Raw genomic sequence first — 18,384 nt, 5'->3', positions numbered from 1 at the left:
AACAATACATAAAGTTTTTGCATTTTAGAGGTTTCACTGCTCACTACAGAGAACAGTAAGGACTAACAAAAACAAAAAGTGTGGGAAGCTGGAAAGATTCAAGGATGCCATAGTGATTTGTCGGTTCTTTTTTTACAGTACCAGAGCTGGAGGAGTGAACAAAATAGACAGAACCCCTGCCCTTTGGAGCATTAATTCCATGGGGGAGATGGGCAATAAACTTAACAACTAATTAATATAGTATGCTAGGAGGTGCTATGAATAAAAGCAAGACAGGGAGAAGGAATAGGATGCTGTGGGAGTGGGGATACTTTTAAAGGAGTGGTTAGACTTTGAGCAAAGCTGAAATGAGGTGAGGGACCATGAAGACACCTCTGGGAAGAGTATTCCAGGGAAGAAAACCATTAGTGCTAAGGGCCTGGGGGCAGGAGGAACAGCAAAGAAGCCAGTGTGGATGGACCAGAATAGGACGGAAGGCCAGAGAACTATGGGGCAGAGAGTGCTTCATCCTGCAGTCAGAGTGCAAAAGGGAATGAGTCCAGAGTTTGAGCTATGCTGACCTGAGCTCAGATGTCAGCTCTGCCCCTTAAGTCATTTACCTTGGGCTCCCCCATTCTTATATATAAACAGTTGACCATAAAGGGTGGTCACTGCAATATGGGATGTGAAACTTCCTATCACAGGACACAGCACATGACATGTTCCTACCCACCAAACATCAGCTCCTCTCCTCTTCCCCTGGTTTACAGGGCTCCTCTCATCTAGCTCCCAATGCAGTTGAGTAAAAGATGTCTAAAAGTATGCCATTCAAGGGCTTCCAAGAGGTCCAAGTGCAAGAAAACAAACTGCAAAACGGTATACATCTATGTATTGTTGGAAAACAGGAATATTTTAGTTTCTGCATTCAAATATCTGGAGGAATCCAACCAAACTGTTAGTGGTGGTCAGTGCTGAAGGGTAAGATTACCAAAAAGTTGGACTACTGAGCTTCTACCTTCTATATTTCTGTAATGCTTGAACATTTTACAATGAGCACATATTACACTGGCAAGCAGAAATCACAATATAGGCTTGTGCTGGTGCAGGAGAATTGACCTCCTGGTCCTGAGTAACCTCCATCCCACCCTGCACCCAAGCCCACCTGGTGTGATCCAACTCTTATATCTTCTCTATGGGGAAACTGAGTGCAAAAAGGGCCAAAGGGAGCCTTAGGTTCTTAGATGACACCTGGACCACAGGAGAAGGTCCTGGGATAGGTATGCTTGGTTAACATGTGAACTCCCACTGGGTCTGTTTGAAAGAGGATGGAAAGTGAACCACTTTCTAAAGAAAATGAAAACCCTTACTATGGCTGCCAAGCAGAGAAAGAGAGACTGATGAAAATCAAGTATTTCAAAGTAATCTGGAAACTTCTTTTGTGATTCAAGATTGCCGACAACTGAAAAAAAAAATCTCACTTTAAAGAATACTAAATTAAGAAATACTTTAAGAAAAAACACATTTCATAATGAAGTAGCTTACAAGGTCGATCAAGGAAAAACAAATATCCCAGTTCTTAGTGTCTTATTCAACAATGTACTAAAATACTCATTATAATCAGTCACCACAAGACATGTGAGTTTCATAGCTTGGAAAACTTTTCTCCCACTCTCCCAAACAACTCTCATGAAGGGAATTAAAAAAAATAATGCTTAAGCGTTAAAAGTTTCCTATATGACTTTCCCAGTTTAAATATATGTTTCAAGAGAAAAAAAAAAGTAGTCCAGAAACATTTTTACATTTCCTGAATTGGCCTTTGCACGATAAAGCCTTCTCAGCTCTGCATTAAATGAAATCCTGCTTGAATGGAAGACAGCAGACTAGTCAGTTTCTCAAACTCTTCAATCATCAGATTCCCAACTGAGGAAGATAGTGATGCTCCCCATAGGAAAATTCATTTCCTCCCCAGAAATCAAGTAACACCTCTGGTTTTCTGCTGCTTGCCCAGTAACATCAGGACTCCTCTTGAGTTTATCTGATCATAGACTGGAAATCCCCAAGACAGAAAGATCCTGTCTCAGCATTTCTGTAAACACCAGGGAATGTGCTCTTCCTAAACTGAGTGTTTCCCATGAGGCAAGAATGCTATGTACAAACTGCTATACTGTTTCAAAATAACACAGTGTAATGAAAATTGTAACATCATGGTACTCTAAAACCAATCACACTGACAAAGAAAAAAAGAGCTTATAGAATTAAAAGAGATAGTCATATTTCCTACTTAATATTATTCATCAATTTATAATTAAAAGTTATTATTTGCATGGGATATACTTTCCAAATAATTCCTTCTATTCACCTATACCTTTCTCACCACTATCTCAACTATGTGACCTGAGTAGAAAAGCTATTAGCTCCACTGGGTGAATTTTCACTGATGCAACTACAGCAATTTCTAAGTCCATGAGAACTGCTAGGAATGTTTAACAAAATCCAGTAATCCAATACCTGCATTATAATAATGCACTTTAAAAAGTGATTAAATACACATCCATAGCTGAATGCACAGATTCCAAGAACTTTGAATGCATAATTGCTACAATCATAGAGAGACTAGATTATGATCCATGGCTGGTATGGATTTCTTCCTCCCATTAAGGCATTCACAGCCAAGTGTGATAGACAATGTTGCTCTGATGACTGGCAGTAAGACCAGAAGACAGTGTGCAGGGCAGCAAGAAGGGTAGGGTGGGATGCAATAATGGAAAATGGGAGTGATTCATTCTATTTAATGCATATACATTTTATGAGTTTAAATCTGGAGGGAAACAACTTTTTAAACTCAACTCCTTGTGTGGGAGAATTAAATGGAAGCACATCTTGGACCCCGCTTTTTATAGGTTTAGTGCCACCTCAAAAAATTCCATACCGACCCATTGTGAAACAACAGCTTTTCTTACTGGAAAGCCACAAAGTTGGTGTAGAATCTATGAAATGGAAAATCGGATCCAAGCTAATGTGCTCATGCATAAGCTTGATTTTAATGAAAAGGTACATGGAGCAGCCACACCTGGAGGAAAAGCCCCCTCAGGGCTCCCCACCTCCAGTATCCCCATGCGCTTGAGTTTGCATCCTTACCCTGTCCCTGACTGTGTGACCTTGGGCAAGTCAGTTAACCTTTCTAAGTCCTAGCTTGTTCATCTTCAACATGGACATAAGAGGTTTGTTATGAGGACTAAATGAGATCATACACAAATAGTTTTAGCTCAGTACCTGATACATATGAACATTTTAGAAACGTGTCCTTCTCGTGATTAGATGTGGCACTCTGACCACATTTTAGAAGCAATTACGGTTCAGCTGTCATATCCCAACATCTTGTGATAACCATTTTCATTTTTTGCTTCTAGCTCTTACTATTCTTTTCGTCACAATATTTTAGGGTTGAGGTATTTGGGGGAGGAGGTAAGCAGTTATATACATCCCACTTTCCCCACTGTTGCTCAAAGCAAGGTGAAAAGCCAGGGAAATAAACACATGCACTGAAGAGAAATTCAGTCTTTAGGATATGATGTGATAGGTGTACGGAACATAAACAAATCATACAATTTCAACCTCTAACATATAGGGCATCAAATCATAGGTAGGTTTTATTTTAAAAGAAACAAAAGCCAAGCAGCATTAAAGAGGATAGAGGGAACCCATATGGGCCTATTGCTAGCTCAGTATTGGTGACTGTGAAACAGGGATGGGTGAGCTAGATTATGGGGGCTTTCATGGGGTCTGACTTCCAACAGGTGGCTAGCTTTAGTCATGTTCAGATGCAAAACCGTAATGAGTTTGAGTATGTAAGTCCCAGGGATTCTGCTGAAGGCCTTTTCTCGGCCATCAAGGGAGCCAATTTTCTAGGTTTAAGACTCCCTGGCAAGTTAGCAAGAAGGGAACTGCCTGCCCTAGCTTGCACCTATCCCCTGAAGGGGATTCTGGCCTGACGGTGAAAACCCACCATCCCTTCCAGACAGCCCATCCTGCCGCTGAAGCACCTCCCAACAAACCGGGGAAGCCCACTAGGAAGTGGTCACGACCAAGCAAGCCACAAATCCTCAGGGTGTGGGATTTCCACCTCTATACCACGTCTGAAAACCGAAAATAGGCGCCCGCCTGCCATACTGCAATGGGATTCCCCCCAGCAGTAAACCCCCCCTCCAGCTTGCATGTTTTATTAATAAATGCAAGATGGCACACGGAGGCAAAGAATGGGAGGTAAGGCATCTGCAGCTGGACCCGAACCAGGGCAGTTTGCAAAAATAAATAAGAAGCATGTGACAAGAAGCAGGTCCCCAGGCTGGAGCTGAAGCCCTGGGCTGCCCCACGCACCCTTGCCTGGCTCCCCCGGCCAGGGGGATGAAGGTCAGCGGCAAGATCCCAGCCCCTTCCAAGCACGCATCCTGCAAACCTTGACCGGTCCCCCCAACCCCCGCCCCGACCACAGGACTCGGGCAGTGAGGCAAGGGAAGCTCCGGCCGCGGCCGGCTGCGAGGACACATACCTGCTGCCCGGGCTCGGGATTCGCTCGGCTCTGCAGCGGCGCCGGCCTCGGCTCGCGCTCCCGGGGCTCCCCTCTCCGCCCCCCCGCCCCCTCGCGGCCCTGCCGCTCCCTCCGCCCCTCCGCCCACCGCGCTCGGGGGCGCGCGCGCGCGGCCTCGCGCCGGCGGCTTGGCCGGGCCCGCGCCTGCGCCCTCGCCTCCCGCCGGCCGCGCGCGCGCGCTCCCGAGGCTGCGGAACGGTGGCGCGGCTGTCTAGGAAACCGCGGCGTCGGCGGGCAGGGGCTGACGGCCAGAGCTGGGCAGGGGGTGGAGGCGGTGGCTCGGCAGTCTCCAGGGCTGCCACGCAGAGCGCGGGCTTCGTGGCATGGGTGAGGGGGTCGCGGGGCAGGCTTGGGACCTGAGTGCGAGCGTGTGGAGAGGCGAGGGGGCCGCGAAGGGTGGGTCTGACAGGGAGGCAGGCGGGGCGCAGAAGCAACAAGTGCGGAGGCCGAGGGCGTCTCACGGGGAAGGGGAGGACCCCCCGGGGGATTTCGTACTGCTGAGAATGGGAACCTCCCGTCGCTTTGGCGCAGCGCTTTGCAGTTTTCAGAGCACTTTCCCAGTTGCTCCGTTTCATCAGCGCGGGGCGCCCGGTGAGGGAGAGGACGGCACGCAGTGCCCCCTACGCTAGGAGGCCACCGAGGGGAAAACGCCTCTCTCTGTGTGGCCGGAGTCATAGCAGCACAGTCAGAGCCCCTTGACTCTCAGTCGGCTGCCTGGGAGAAAAATACCTGTCAGTACATTCATTTGATGGCCTCAGCTCAGGACCATTGTAGGACAGTGTTTCTCCTCTTTTTCTCTCTTTAGTTATCTGACTCTTAAAAGGGCTTTTTACACGCCCCCTTCTCCTTTCCCCATGAAATTCCAGTACCACAGATACGCTGTCGACCTGTGTATGTGCTGTATGTGTATCTGTGCTTGATGCATAAAGAGTAACATTGCGCCCCTTGGAGGCAGCTTCGCCCCGGTGGAGAAGCCTGTCCTGGGGCCATGGTTCCCAGTTACCGGGTGGGTTAAGCGGAGTCACTGAGCAATGTGGATGCACCCACAGATATTCTCTGTCGTTTAAAAAAAAAAAAAAAAAGCCCTCACACGTAATGTGTACAACTCTTTCTAATTAGTGCCTGCAGGGTCTGCTGTGAATACGGCCATTTAAGCAGCTTCTAGATTCATAGTAGCTTGTTATCGTTGGTCTTCAATTCTTGCTAAAAATATAGCCATTTTCCTATAGGGTGTTGCCATTTTTATGTTAAAATATTTGAAAAGATGGGAAACCCTTGTTTCTGGGACACGAAGTTTCAGAATGGCTTTTGGCTCTGCAGATAGCCTTGATTTCTGATTCTTGTACCTCTTCTAAAGTGTTTTTATTTGGTTAGGTCCAGTTGGCCTTCCAGGAATGTCCTTTGTCTTTTCTTTCTGCCGTAGCTTTTTTAGAATGGACATAATGGAAATGGTAGAGTTGAAGGACATCAAAACCACCTCTTGGAATTGCCCCTGGGTCTTGAATTATACGGGAATATCTATACAGGAAGTATCTTCTTTTGGCAAACGGAAAAAAATGTAAAATTTCTTCAGATCCTCCCTCGCCTTTCGGCATTTCCTACTCAACTCTAATCTCTAATGGCGGAATTTCAGAGGAAGAAACACTTGGAGATGATACTTGTAGAAGCTACCTGGGTTGCCAAAGGATTTTTCTACATTTCTAGACGGAAGAAATGCGGACTAGAAAAGAGAAAGTGGAGATGGGTTAAGAAAAATTAATGGAGGATGCATGGGAGGGAAGCTATAGTTTTCTGACAGTCGGTGACAGCATTTTAACTACCTACACTTTATTTAGAAAAAGCTTTGGCATACCTTGCCCCAATTGTTATCCACTCCATTTTCCCCCTTAGTAGAACTCTACTTAAGATTTGATTGAAACTATTGAGAAGCATCCAGTTAAAACGCTAATTAACTCTGACTATGACAAGTATTTTGAAACTTGCTGAGAGAAATTTGAAGACCACTTCAAATTTCTGCCAGGAATCTTTGTATTCTAATAAAATATTTTTTAATTCGGGTTCATGCTACTTCAAGGAAACATTTTTTTCTACAATGGCTATTTATAATATAATAGCCATTGTGTTGAAAATTACATGCTAATAACGTTTACCTATTTAAGTGTTCTGGGTTTTTTCCTTTTCTGAGTAATCCGAGTTTATGGAAATTGTAGGTGCAACCATTTCATGTTGTACTGTGAAGTCAAAAATCCCAAAACATGTATAATTTGTCAACTCTATGCTGCCCCCTGGTGATGTCCTACTTCACAGCACCTCCCCAGACTAAAATCTAACTGATAAATTTTTTAGGGTGTTGAAAACTTAAGTGTGGACAAGACGCCATTCTGCATTCTTCAAACTGGGCCTTCTCTTGTTTTCAGATAGCCCTTGAGCCTGATCAATCTAGAGGAACTGTGAAGATCTGCCACAGATATCACTTTCACTTGGAGCATTATTCTTGAACTTACCTGGCTTATAAGACTCACTTGGGAACACTTGCTTAAAATCAGATTCTGTGAGTCACAAATTCAGCTGATTAGAAAAAAAAAATGGATTCTGGAGCCTCCTTTCAAACCCCTTGAAATCTAATATGAGGGGGTTGGCTTGTGATTTTTATTTTTAACTGCCCCAGGTGATTCTTATTGACAGGAGAGGGTGGGGGAATCCTGGAGCTATAAATAGTACAGGTGCTGCTTCAGTACACTGCAGGTGACTAATGGGAGGGAATTTTGTGAGTAAAGGAGCTTAGTAGCAACAGGAAAGTATAAGAGTTGTAAAGCAGTGGTGGAACTGTGGGTTTAAGCTTGGTATATCACTTTCTTGCCAGACATACCTGTTTATTTCTAATGTGGCTGTAGTTGGCATTCTGTCCCATACCAAGATGCCTTTTGAGGTAAGTCAGATTTTCTTTTAGTTAAAAAGACTACCTTTTCAAGAGTACCAAGATCACATAAATGGAACATTTGTACATGTATGTAGCTGCAAGATTATGGGAGGATAGAGATGATGTTGATTCTGTGAATGTCTGAAAAAGATTGATAGCAGAGTTAAAGCTTTTGTTCTCTTGAGATAGTTGCTTGTGAAAATAGAACAAATGAATCTGATACCATGTGATTAGTGAAAATTTGAATAATGCCCAAAGTCCTTAAATTGTTAATGTGATGTAAATGTTAATATTTTGAAAGCTCTTCTAAATGTTATAACCTCACTTATTTGGAATGTACAGGTAGAAAGCCAATCTGAGTTGGTAAAAGCCTGAAAAATGGAATATATGTGACTTTGTGTGGTATTTATTTTAAATTTGAGCACATACAATAATATCTAAGTCATTTTTTATTTTTATTTTTATTTATTTATTTTTTTGAGATGGAGTTTCGCTCTTGTTGCCCAGGCTGGAGTGCAATGGCATGATCTCGGCTCACCTCTGCCTCCCAGGTTCAAGTGATTCTCCTGCCCCAGCCTCCCTGAGTAGCTGGCATTACAGGCATGCACCAACACACTAAGCTAATATTTTTTTTTTTTTTTTTTTTTTTTTTAAGTAGAGACGGGAGTTCTCCATGTTCGTCAGGCTGGTCTCGAACTCCTGACCTCCAGACCTCAAGTCTGCCTGCCTTGGCCTCCCAAAGGGTTGGGATTACAGGTGTGAGCCACTCCGCCCGGCCGCTAAGTTGTTTGTTAAAAAAATCCTGCTGAGATGGCTTTAGCAAAAATGATTGACTAGTAACTAGTGACATTCATGTGCATGCAGTCCGTGTGGATACAATACGAAACATAATACCATGGACTCAGTAGGCTCTCAATAAAAATTAATTGTAAAGTTTTCTCATAAGTAGGTTAAGAATACTTGATGCAGCAAGCCCATTCTTCAAAGATAGTACTTAGAGCAGATTTTACCTTGAATGGAATACTAAGAGTGGGGCAATAAGAACAGTAGATCTTGGGTATGGACAATAGTAATTCTCATTATCTATGAAGAATTTAAACTACAATAAACGCACTAAAAGTCTGTTTTTTATTTCCAGTAATTTTTATGTACCAGTAATTCTAAACTCTGTCAATAATAAAATAGTCCTCCATGAAAAATCTCTTATGGATCTGGATTGTAAACAATTTCTGTATATGTTTTTTTTTTTTTTTTTTTTGAGACAGAGTCTGGCTCTGTCACCCAGGTTGGAGTGCCGTGGTGCAATCTCTGCTCACTGCAAGCTCCGCCTCCCGGGTTCACACCATCCTACTGCCTCAGCCTCTCGAGCAGCTGGGACTACAGGCGCCCACCACCACAGCTGGCTAATTTTTTGTATTTTTAGTAGAGATGGGGTTTCACCATGTTCGCCAGGATGGTCTCGATCTCCTGACCTTGAGATCCGCCCGCCTCGGCCTCCCAAAGTGCTGGGATTACAGGCGTGAGCCACCGCGTCCGGCCACTATACAAATTTAAACTTCAAATCACCATATTTTAATTATTTTTTAAAATAAGCAGTGTTCTCTACATGAAAATTAATTTAGAGAACTCCCACTCATACAATTGTCCTTCAGTAAACATGGACTCAGTTATTGTATATATTTCCAAGTAAACTCATAAAAGTTCAGAGTAATTCAAGACTTTAGGCACAGTTCATGTTTGCAACTCTGATGGTCCATATTCCTGCATTTAAACAGTAGATTCTTTGTAAACAATGGTAGCACAGTGATTGTAAGGATGAAGAAACAGAACTTGATTACTTCAACATTGTTGTATGTGACCACTTAGAGTGTTTGTTTATAAAATTTAAGAGTGAAACATAGTGCAAACTTTGAGGTATAATATTTTTGTTTCATGGAATTATCCTCTTGAATAATTTTTTTGAGACAGGGCTTTGCTCTGTTGCCCAGGTTGGAGTGCAGTGGCACAATCTGGGCTCACTGTAGTCTCTGCCTCCCTGGTTCAAGCAATTCTCCTGCCTCAGCCTCCCGAGTAGCTGGAACTACAGGTGCCTGGTACCAAGCCTGGCTAATTTTTGTATTTTTTTAGTAGGGACAGGATTTCACTGTGTTGGCCAGGCTAGTCTCCAGCTCCTGACTTCAAGTGATCTGCCCACCTCAGCTTCCTAAAGTGCTGGGGATTATAGGCACGAGCTACTGTGCCCGGCCCCGTCTTGAATAATTGAATTCAAATAACACATTTAACTTTGATTTTTTTTCTTTTTTCATTGTTCATAGTTGCTTCAAAACTAAAAAAGAAATCAAGAAAGTAAGAGGTATAATGTTATTTCGTACTGCAAACAAATCAGTATGTAGGCATATGTGTTTTTTATTTTTTGAAAATGATAATTTCATTACAATTTCCTTTTTTGTACTATAATACTTTATTTTCTATTGGTATATAAGTGGAGTTGAATAAAAGACAATTTCCACTGTCTCTTTCCTATTGTTTCATTTCATGATTATTACTGGAAAATAATTTTATCACATAGACGAAGGGGTAATAAAAAAAATGATCCCTCTGACCTGAGGTCAGGAGTTTGAGACCAGCCTGGCCAACATGGCGAAACTCTGTCTCTACTAAAAATACAAAAATTAGCTGAGCGTGGTGGTGGGCGCCTGTAATGCCAGCTACTCAGGAGGCTGAGGCTGGAGAATAGCTTGAACCTGGGAGGCGGAGGTTGCAGTGAGCTGAGATCGTGCCACTGCACTCTAGCCTGGGCAACAAGAGTGGACCTCCATCTCAAAAAACAAAAAAAATGATCCCTCTGGCTAGGTGCAGTGACTCATACCTGTAATCCTAGCACTTTGGGAGGCTGAGGCGGGCAGATCGCTTGAGCTCAGGAGTTCAAGATCAGACTGGGCAACATGGTGAAACCCCTTCTCCACCAAAAATATTTTAAAAATTAGCCAGATGTGGTGGTGTGCACTTGTGGTCCCAGCTGCTCGGGAGTCTGAGGTGGGAGGAGGGCTTGAGCCTGGGAGGCAGAGGTTGCAGTAAGCCAAGATTGCACTGCCGCACTCCAGCCTGGGTTACAGTGTGACACCCCGTCTCAAAAAAAAAAAAAAAAAATCCCTCTGGCTGTCAGATGTTCTAAGTATGTTAATGGGCCCAAATGATCACCAAGTGAATGGTATTCAGTTTTTAAGTAAGTTCAGTTATGTGTTTAATATTTGGAATTTGGCATGTACTCTATGAAGAACCGTTCCTTTGGCTGCACAATTCGTGTGCCAAAATGGAATATCAGCAAGTGCATATACATGAATTGAAAACACAAAAATGATCTACTATTCCAATTATAGTATAATTATTTTATAATAATTAAAATTATATTAACTTTTAAATTAAAATATAATTAAAATAGTGTAGGCTATTTTAAAACCTAGCAAGTACAGGCCGGGTGCAGTGGCTTATGCCTGTAATCCCAGATCATTTGAGGTCAGGAGTTTGAGACCAGCCTGGCCAACATGATGAAACCCTGTCTCTACTAAAAATACAAAAATTAGCTGGGCATGGTAGCATACGCTGGAAGTCCCAGCTACTCAGGAGACTGAGACAGGAGAATTGCTTGAACTGGGAGGTGGAGGTTGCAGTGAGCCAAGATTGTGCCACTGCACTCCTGCCTGGACGACAGAGCAAGACTCTGTCTCAATAAATAAATAAATAAATAAAACCTAGCAAGTACATATCCATGTGTTTATTAAAAGAATCCTAGTAATTGCTGACATTTATTGAATGCTTACCATATGTCAGGCACCATTCTATGTGCTTTATATATGCTAATTTATTTTTTCATAGCAGTCCCATTGGGGAGTTCTAGTTATTAATCTCATTTTACAGATGAAGAAACCGAGGCACAGAGGGATTAAGTAGCCTGCTCAAGATCACACAGCTAGTAAGGAACCGAGATTCAAACTTGGGGAGTCTGATTCAGAGACTTTAAATTCAACACTGGTGCCTCACTGCCTCACGTATGTACACAAAGTTGTGCCTAAATAAATTTGAGGAATCATTAAGTAGTAGGAAAAGCATTCTGGATTCCAGAGTTCCAGCTCCAGTTCATTCTGTAACTTTGAGTATGGCAAATAAATGAAAGTCTCTAATCTAGAGAGACTTGTGCTTACTCCATCTAGAAGTTCTCTAAGTTTTTTTCTAACTAAATTTTTATGATTCTATGATTATCTTTACATAAAGGAGAAAATTTATCTTTTTACTTTCTAACAGACTACAAGTGAATCAGAAAAATAAAAACCAGCATCAAATTTGAAGGTAGATAAATTTTTTATGTTTTGTAGTTACAAAAAAATATTATTCTTAAACCTTTTATGTTCGTTATTTGTATGGCTACAGAAAGCCCATAAACTTCTGAAGAATCGATTGTTGCATTCTATTGACTTAAATAAAAATTTGTATTAATATATGCCACTTTGATATGATTAAGGTAATCTGAGCTATTGCCTTGATCTTAGTGCCAAATAAAGTAAAAGCTCTTTGAGAAAATTAACTTTCTAAATGGAACATAGATCATATACTACTTTTTTTCCTCTTCTTTCCCACAAAGACCACCACCTTATTAAAATGACAAACCATATTAGGCTTCTATCTGTGATAATACCTGTAACATTTTTTTTCTTGGGGAACACAAAACATAAAAAGTAACTTTTATAATAAAAGAAATATAATTCCTCATCCTTCCAAAATCCCTGTTTGCATAGTATGAAGTGGCTCCTCACCATCGTCTAATCTTTTAGTAAAATTATATTTCCCTCTTAACCCAACTCCTAGCCTTTTATTTGGAAATAGTAACAGTAGTTTTTCTGGGACTTAAAAAGTTGTGAAAAGGAGAAAAATTAAACATGTCGACAAAGTGAAACTTCTGCTTCTTACTAAAAAGTCCTTTGAGGTACCACTAAGTAAAAGAAAAACATTCATATGAAATTTGCATATATATTCTACCTTCCTTCTCTTCGGGTATTACTAAAATTGTTATATAAATATTCTGTTCTTGCTTATTTCTTTATAGTGGCCACAAATTCTATTAAAGCAGAAGAAATAGTGTGAACCATAAAAGAGAACCAGTTTCCTCTCTACTCTGCAATTTAGAGGAAAAATTTTCATCCAAGGACAGATCAGGTAAGTATTCATTCTTTTAAATGTTTTGGGGCTATATATGTAGCCATAATTTGTTAATTATAATCCTAGATCATTGGTTTGATTTAACTAAGAGACAATAAGGTAGTCTCTGCAATATGGAAAATTCTGTAATATTAGTTTTATGGGTTTCAATTCTGTTTGAGAAGACTGTATAGAAGTATGTTCAATTAGGCCAGGCACGGTGGCTCACGCCTGTAATCCCAACACTTTGGGAGGCTGAGGTGGGCAGATCATGAGGTCAGGAGATCAAGACCATCCTGACTAACACGGTGAAACACCGTCTCTACTAAAATTACAAAAATAAATTAGCCGGGTATGGTGGTGGGCACCTGTAGTCCCAGCTACTCTGGAGGCTGATGCAGGAGAATGGCGTGAACCCGGGAGGTGGAGCTTGCAGTGAACTGAGATCGCGCCACTGCACTCTAGCCTGGGTGATACAGCAAGACTCTGTCTCAAAAAAAAAAAAAAAAAAAAAAAAAGGAGTGTGTTCAATTATATGTATTTATTTAGAAAAATAGAAACAACAAAGTGCTGTTGCTGGTTAAGTCTGGTCTTTGTGATTTAAAAATAAGATGAATAGAATTAAAGTTTTAGGCTGAGCACAGTGAGTCACGCCTGTAATCCCAGCACTTTGGGAGGCCAAGGCGGGCAGATCAAGAGGTCAGGAGTTCAAGACCAGCCTGCCCAACATGGTGGAACTCCATCTCTACAAAAATACAAAAAAAAAAAAATAATTTAAAAAAATGGCCGAGTGTGGTGGTGAGTGCTTGTGATCCCAGCTACTTGGGAGGTTGAGGGAGGAGAATTGCTTGAACCTGGCAGGCGGAGGTTGCATTGAGCCAAGATCATGCCATTACACTCCAGACAGGGCAATAGAGTGAGACTCCGTTTCAAAAAAAACAAAAACGAAAACAAAATGAAGGCTCGGGGCGACAATAATGCTTTTCCAGTAGATGAGATGCTGTCATACAGAGGATGATGCCTGTTCTTTTCTAACCTCTACAAGGGAAAAACAGCAGGAAAAAAGTAGATTAGAAAAATCAAAGATTTTGAAATTAAGAATATTTGAGGTTGTAGTTATTTACTTTTGGAAATTGTAGAATCCTCTTTCTAGAAGACTTTCCAAGTAGTGAATATCTGCTGAGAAAAGCTTATCTACCGCTTATACACCCATCATGAGGTCTTCTAACCTTATGATGCTATGGTTTACTTTGAAATGCAGACGGTTATTTATGTCTAAGGCTAACATGATATATTTCTAATGATAGAATAGGTAAACTTATAGAACTTTAAGACTATGGAGAATGATAGTTATTTTAGGAGCATAGAAATAGTCATAGGTCTTATCCAATTTATTCCATTCTTGGCCGTGTGACCATCATTAACATATTTAATTTTTCTTGGCTCTTGTAATACTCTCCAAGTACACATATGTTACCACTGACAGAAATGGAATTGTTGGACTCTTAATGTATCATCTCTACCAAGACTAGAGAGAAGGATGGGAGGACAGATTTAAAGAATAGTGTGTTCAAGTGGGATTGTTAAGAATGGTTCCCCAAAATGTGGGATAGGGTGGAGATTTCAAACAATGAGAAATAGACTACAGTATGGTAATCTGAAAATGGCATGTGGGAGCAAGGAAAGGGCTGTTATTCTTTCTACTGAGTTAGAGAAAGAGTAGAAATTAAGTGAAGTAAGTGGTTTTATTGAAAAAGGCACCTTGTAATCTAAAAGAGAACCAGATTTTTATTAGAGTGAACTGCACAGAAGTGAAAAATAAATTTAGAATAAAAAGGGTTTGTCCTCAAAGAAATAGACTTTCCAGTAGATAAGGTTGACGAATAGGGCAGAAGGGGAAGAATGACTGAAATGTTGAAGAATTGGATATAGAGTGAATGTGGATAGGAGAGTTTGAGAGTGAGGATGGGAGGGTTGGAGGTAAAAGGAAAAAGAGGCTTGTGCATATGGGGTGAGCAAATAAAATGGAAATGAAAGAAATATTTGAGTAGGAGAAAAAATAGATACAAGTTGAGGAAAAATTAGGAACTTTAAGATAATATTTCTTTGTAAGCAAGGAGATGTTAAGGATGACCAGTTATATATACTGAGGAAATATACTCAGGAAGATGGTCAGAGAGAGAGTGTGTGTCTGTGTGTGTGTATGTGTGTGTGTTGTGGGTGGGAGGGCATGATAATTACCCCAGGCCTGAGAAGAGCACGCACATATGAAAAGTAACTAGGCTGATTGACCCTCTTATTTCAGAGAAGTTTTCCTGCAACAATGTTGACAGACATATCCTATTTGGATTTTTTTTTTTTTTCTTTTCTGAGACCTAGTCTTGCTCTGTTGCCCAGGCTGGAGTACAGTGGCATGATCTCAGCTCACTGCACCTCCACCTCCTGAGTTCAAGCCATTCTCCTGCCTCAGCCTCCTGAGTAGCTGGGACCACAGGCATGCACCACCATGCCCAACTAATTTTTGTATTTTTAGTTGAGACGGGGTTTATACCATGTTAGCCAGGCTGGTCTCGAACTCCTGACCTCAGGTGATCCACCAACCTCAGCCTCCCAAAGTGCTGAGATTACAGGCGTGAGCCACTGCGCCCGGCCCGTATTTGGATATTGATTGTAGACTGAGTTTCTAGGCTTCAAGGACATGGGAAATCTTTAGAAAGACCAAGGTATGTATGAGAGGCAGTGCTTAGGGTAGTGAGGGTGGGGAGCACTGTGATTTTTTTCTCCTTTACGTTTCTATACAGAGCTATAGCATTTTGTAGAGACATGCATAATTCAAGACTATTTCTGGCAGCAAAGAATGGAAAGTTTGATATTGCCATGTGGCAGTAGCCTCAGAGTTTATAAATCATATTCACCAACCAGCTTTTTTTTTGAGTCAGAGTCTCGTTCTGTTGCCCAAGCTGGAGTATAGTGGCCTGATCTCAGCTTGCTGCAACCTCTGCCTCCCGGGTTCAAGTGATTCTCCTGCCTCAGCCTCCCAAGTAGCTAGAATTACAGGCATGCACCACCACATCTGGCTAATTTTGGTATTTTTAGTGGAGATAGGGCTTTACCACATTGGCCAGGCTAGTCTCAAACTTCTGGCCTCAAATGATCTGCCTGCCTTGGCCTCCCAAACTGCCGGGATTGTAAGCATGAGCTACTGTGCCCAGCCTCCAACCAGCTTTTGAAACTACTTTTTTTTTTTGAAACAGGGTTTCTCTTGTCACCCAGGCATACAGTGACAAGATCATAGCTCCCCACAGCCTCGAACTCCTGGGCTCCAGGGATCCTCCCACCTCAGCCTCTGGAGTAGCTGGGACTACAGGCCTGTGCCATCACAGTGAGCTAAGTAAAAAAAAAAAATTTTTAGACACGTGGTCTCACTACGTTGCCCAGGCTGGTCTTGAACTCCTGGGCTCAGGTGATCCTGTACCTCAGCCTCCCAAGTAGCTGGGATTGTAGTTGCAAGCCATTGCATCGGGCTGAAACTGTAATTCTTGATGAATTATTAATTTGGGGAATTTGTGTTATTTCATATTTAGCATATAAAGTGAATCTTTATTATTAAATCATTTTACATTTGCAGAGACTGCAACCATACACTATTTTTTTTCACTTTTTTTGAGATAAAATATACATATAAAATTTACCATCTTTACCATTTTTAAGTGTACAGTTTAGTGGTAATAAATACATTTATATTCCTTTTTTCACCCTTTATCCTTCCCTCTCCTCTATCATTAATGGCCTTTGGTAACCACTGTTCTACTCTGTGTCTTCATGAGATTCACTTTGTTTTAGCTTCTATATATGAGTGAGAACATGATATTTGTCTTTCTGTGCTTGGTTTATTTTGCTTACATAATTGGCTTCCAGATCCATCTATGTTGCTGCAAATGATGGGATTTCATTCTTTTTTTATGGATGAATAATACTCCAGTGTGTACATATATCATATTTTCTTTATTCATCCATTGATAGGCACTTAGGATGATTTCATATTTTGGCTATTGCTAATAGTGCTGCAATATACATGGGAGTACAGATAGCTCTTTGATATATTGATTTCCTTTCTTTTGGATATAGACTCAGTAGTGGAATTGCTGGATCATATGGTAGATCTATTTTTAGGCTTTTGAGAAGCTACCATACTGTTCTGCATAGAGGCTATAATAATTTACGTTCCCACCAACAGTGTATGAGAGCTTTCCCTTCTCTACATCCTCACCAGTATCTTTTATTCCTTGTCGTTTTCATAAAAGGCGTTTTAACTGGGGTGAGATGATATTTCATTGTGGTTTTGATTTGCATTTCTCTGGTTAGTCATGTTGAATTTTTTTTCATTTACATGTTGACCATTTGTATGTCTTCTTTTGAGAAATGTCTGTTCAAGTCTTTTGCCCATTTAAACATTAGATTATATGGGGTTTTTTTTTTTGCTATTGAGTTGTTTGAGCTCCATATATATTCTGGTTATTAATTCTTTGTCAGATGGATAGTTGGCAAATATATTCTACCATTCTGTGGGCTGTCTCTTCAACTTGTTGATTGTTTCCTTGTGCAGAAGCTTTGTAGCTTGATGTAATCCCATTTGTCTATTTTTGCTTTGGTTGCTTGTGCTTTTGAGGTCTTACCCCAAAAATCTTTTTTTTTTTTTTTTTTTTTTTTTTTTTTTTTTGAGACGGAGTCTTGCTCTGTCGCCCGGGCTGGAGTGCAGTGGCTGGATCTCAGCTCACTGCAAGCTCCGCCTCCCGGGTTTACGCCATTCTCCTGCCTCAGCCTCCCGAGTAGCGGGGACTACAGGCGCCCGCCACCTCGCCCGGCTAGTTTTTTGTGTTTTTAGTAGAGACGGGGTTTCACTGTGTTAGCCAGGATGGTCTCGATCTCCTGACCTCGTGATCCGCCCGTCTCGGCCTCCCAAAGTGCTGGGATTACAGGCTTGAGCCACCGCGCCCGGCCTACCCCAAAAATCTTTACCCAGACCAATGTCATGGAACATCTCTCCAATGTTTTCTTCTGTAGTTTCATAGTTTCGGGATTAAATATTTGTCTTTAATCCATTTTGATTTGGTTTTGGTGTGTGGTGACAGCTAGGGGTCTAGTTTCATTCTTCTGCATCTGGTAACCTTTCCCCATTATATGTTCTTGGCACGTTGGTCAAAGATGAGTTGGCAATAAATGTGTGGATTTACATCTGGATTCTCCATTCTGTTCCATTGGTCTATGTGTCTGTTTTTATGCCAGTACCATGCTGTTTTGGTTACCATAGCTTTGTAGTAAATTTTGAAGTCAGGTAGTGTGATACCTTCAGCTTTGTTCTTTTTGCTCAGGATTGCTTTGTCTATTCTAGGTCTTTTGTAGTTCCGTATAAATTTAAGAAAATTTTCCGTATTTTTATAAAGAATGCCATTCACATTTTGGTAGAGATTGCATTGAATCTGTAAATTGCTTTGGGTAGTTTTATCATTTTAACAATATTAATTCTTCCAATTCATGAGCATGGAATATCTTTCCTTTTGTGTGTGTGTCCTCTTCAATTTCTTTCATCAGAGTTTCATAGTTTTGCTTGTATAGATCTTTCACTTCTTTAGTTAGATTGACTCCTAGGTATTTTATATATTTTTGTAGTTGTTATAAATGAAATTGCTTTATTTTTAATTTT

General features: G+C 41.2%; 2 protein-coding genes across 4 annotated transcripts in view; one reads left to right on the top strand and one right to left on the bottom strand.

Annotated features, from left to right (window-relative positions):
• Positions 1–4,633, bottom strand: part of TMEM266 (transmembrane protein 266) — a 148,926-nt gene extending 144,293 nt beyond the window's left edge. The window contains exon 1 of one of the 2 annotated variants that reach the window (XM_008015767.3): positions 4,529–4,633. The gene's annotated coding sequence lies outside the window, so the exon portion shown is untranslated. The remainder of the gene's footprint in view (positions 1–4,528) is intronic. The other variant, XM_038010209.2, reaches the window with a different exon arrangement.
• Positions 4,634–4,800: 167 nt separating this feature from the next.
• NRG4 (neuregulin 4) overlaps positions 4,801–18,384 on the top strand; it is a 121,920-nt gene continuing 108,336 nt past the window's right edge. Inside the window, exons 1-6 of one of the 2 annotated variants that reach the window (XM_073012351.1) lie at positions 4,801–4,894; positions 6,985–7,118; positions 7,431–7,496; positions 11,406–11,536; positions 11,790–11,834; positions 12,589–12,698. The gene's annotated coding sequence lies outside the window, so the exon portion shown is untranslated. The remainder of the gene's footprint in view (positions 4,895–6,984; positions 7,119–7,430; positions 7,497–11,405; positions 11,537–11,789; positions 11,835–12,588; positions 12,699–18,384) is intronic. The other variant, XM_038010203.2, reaches the window with a different exon arrangement.

The sequence above is a fragment of the Chlorocebus sabaeus genome, chromosome 26, assembly GCF_047675955.1.
Source record: "Chlorocebus sabaeus isolate Y175 chromosome 26, mChlSab1.0.hap1, whole genome shotgun sequence".
NCBI lineage: Eukaryota > Metazoa > Chordata > Mammalia > Primates > Cercopithecidae > Chlorocebus > Chlorocebus sabaeus.
This window is presented reverse-complemented; position numbering and strand designations above follow the sequence as displayed.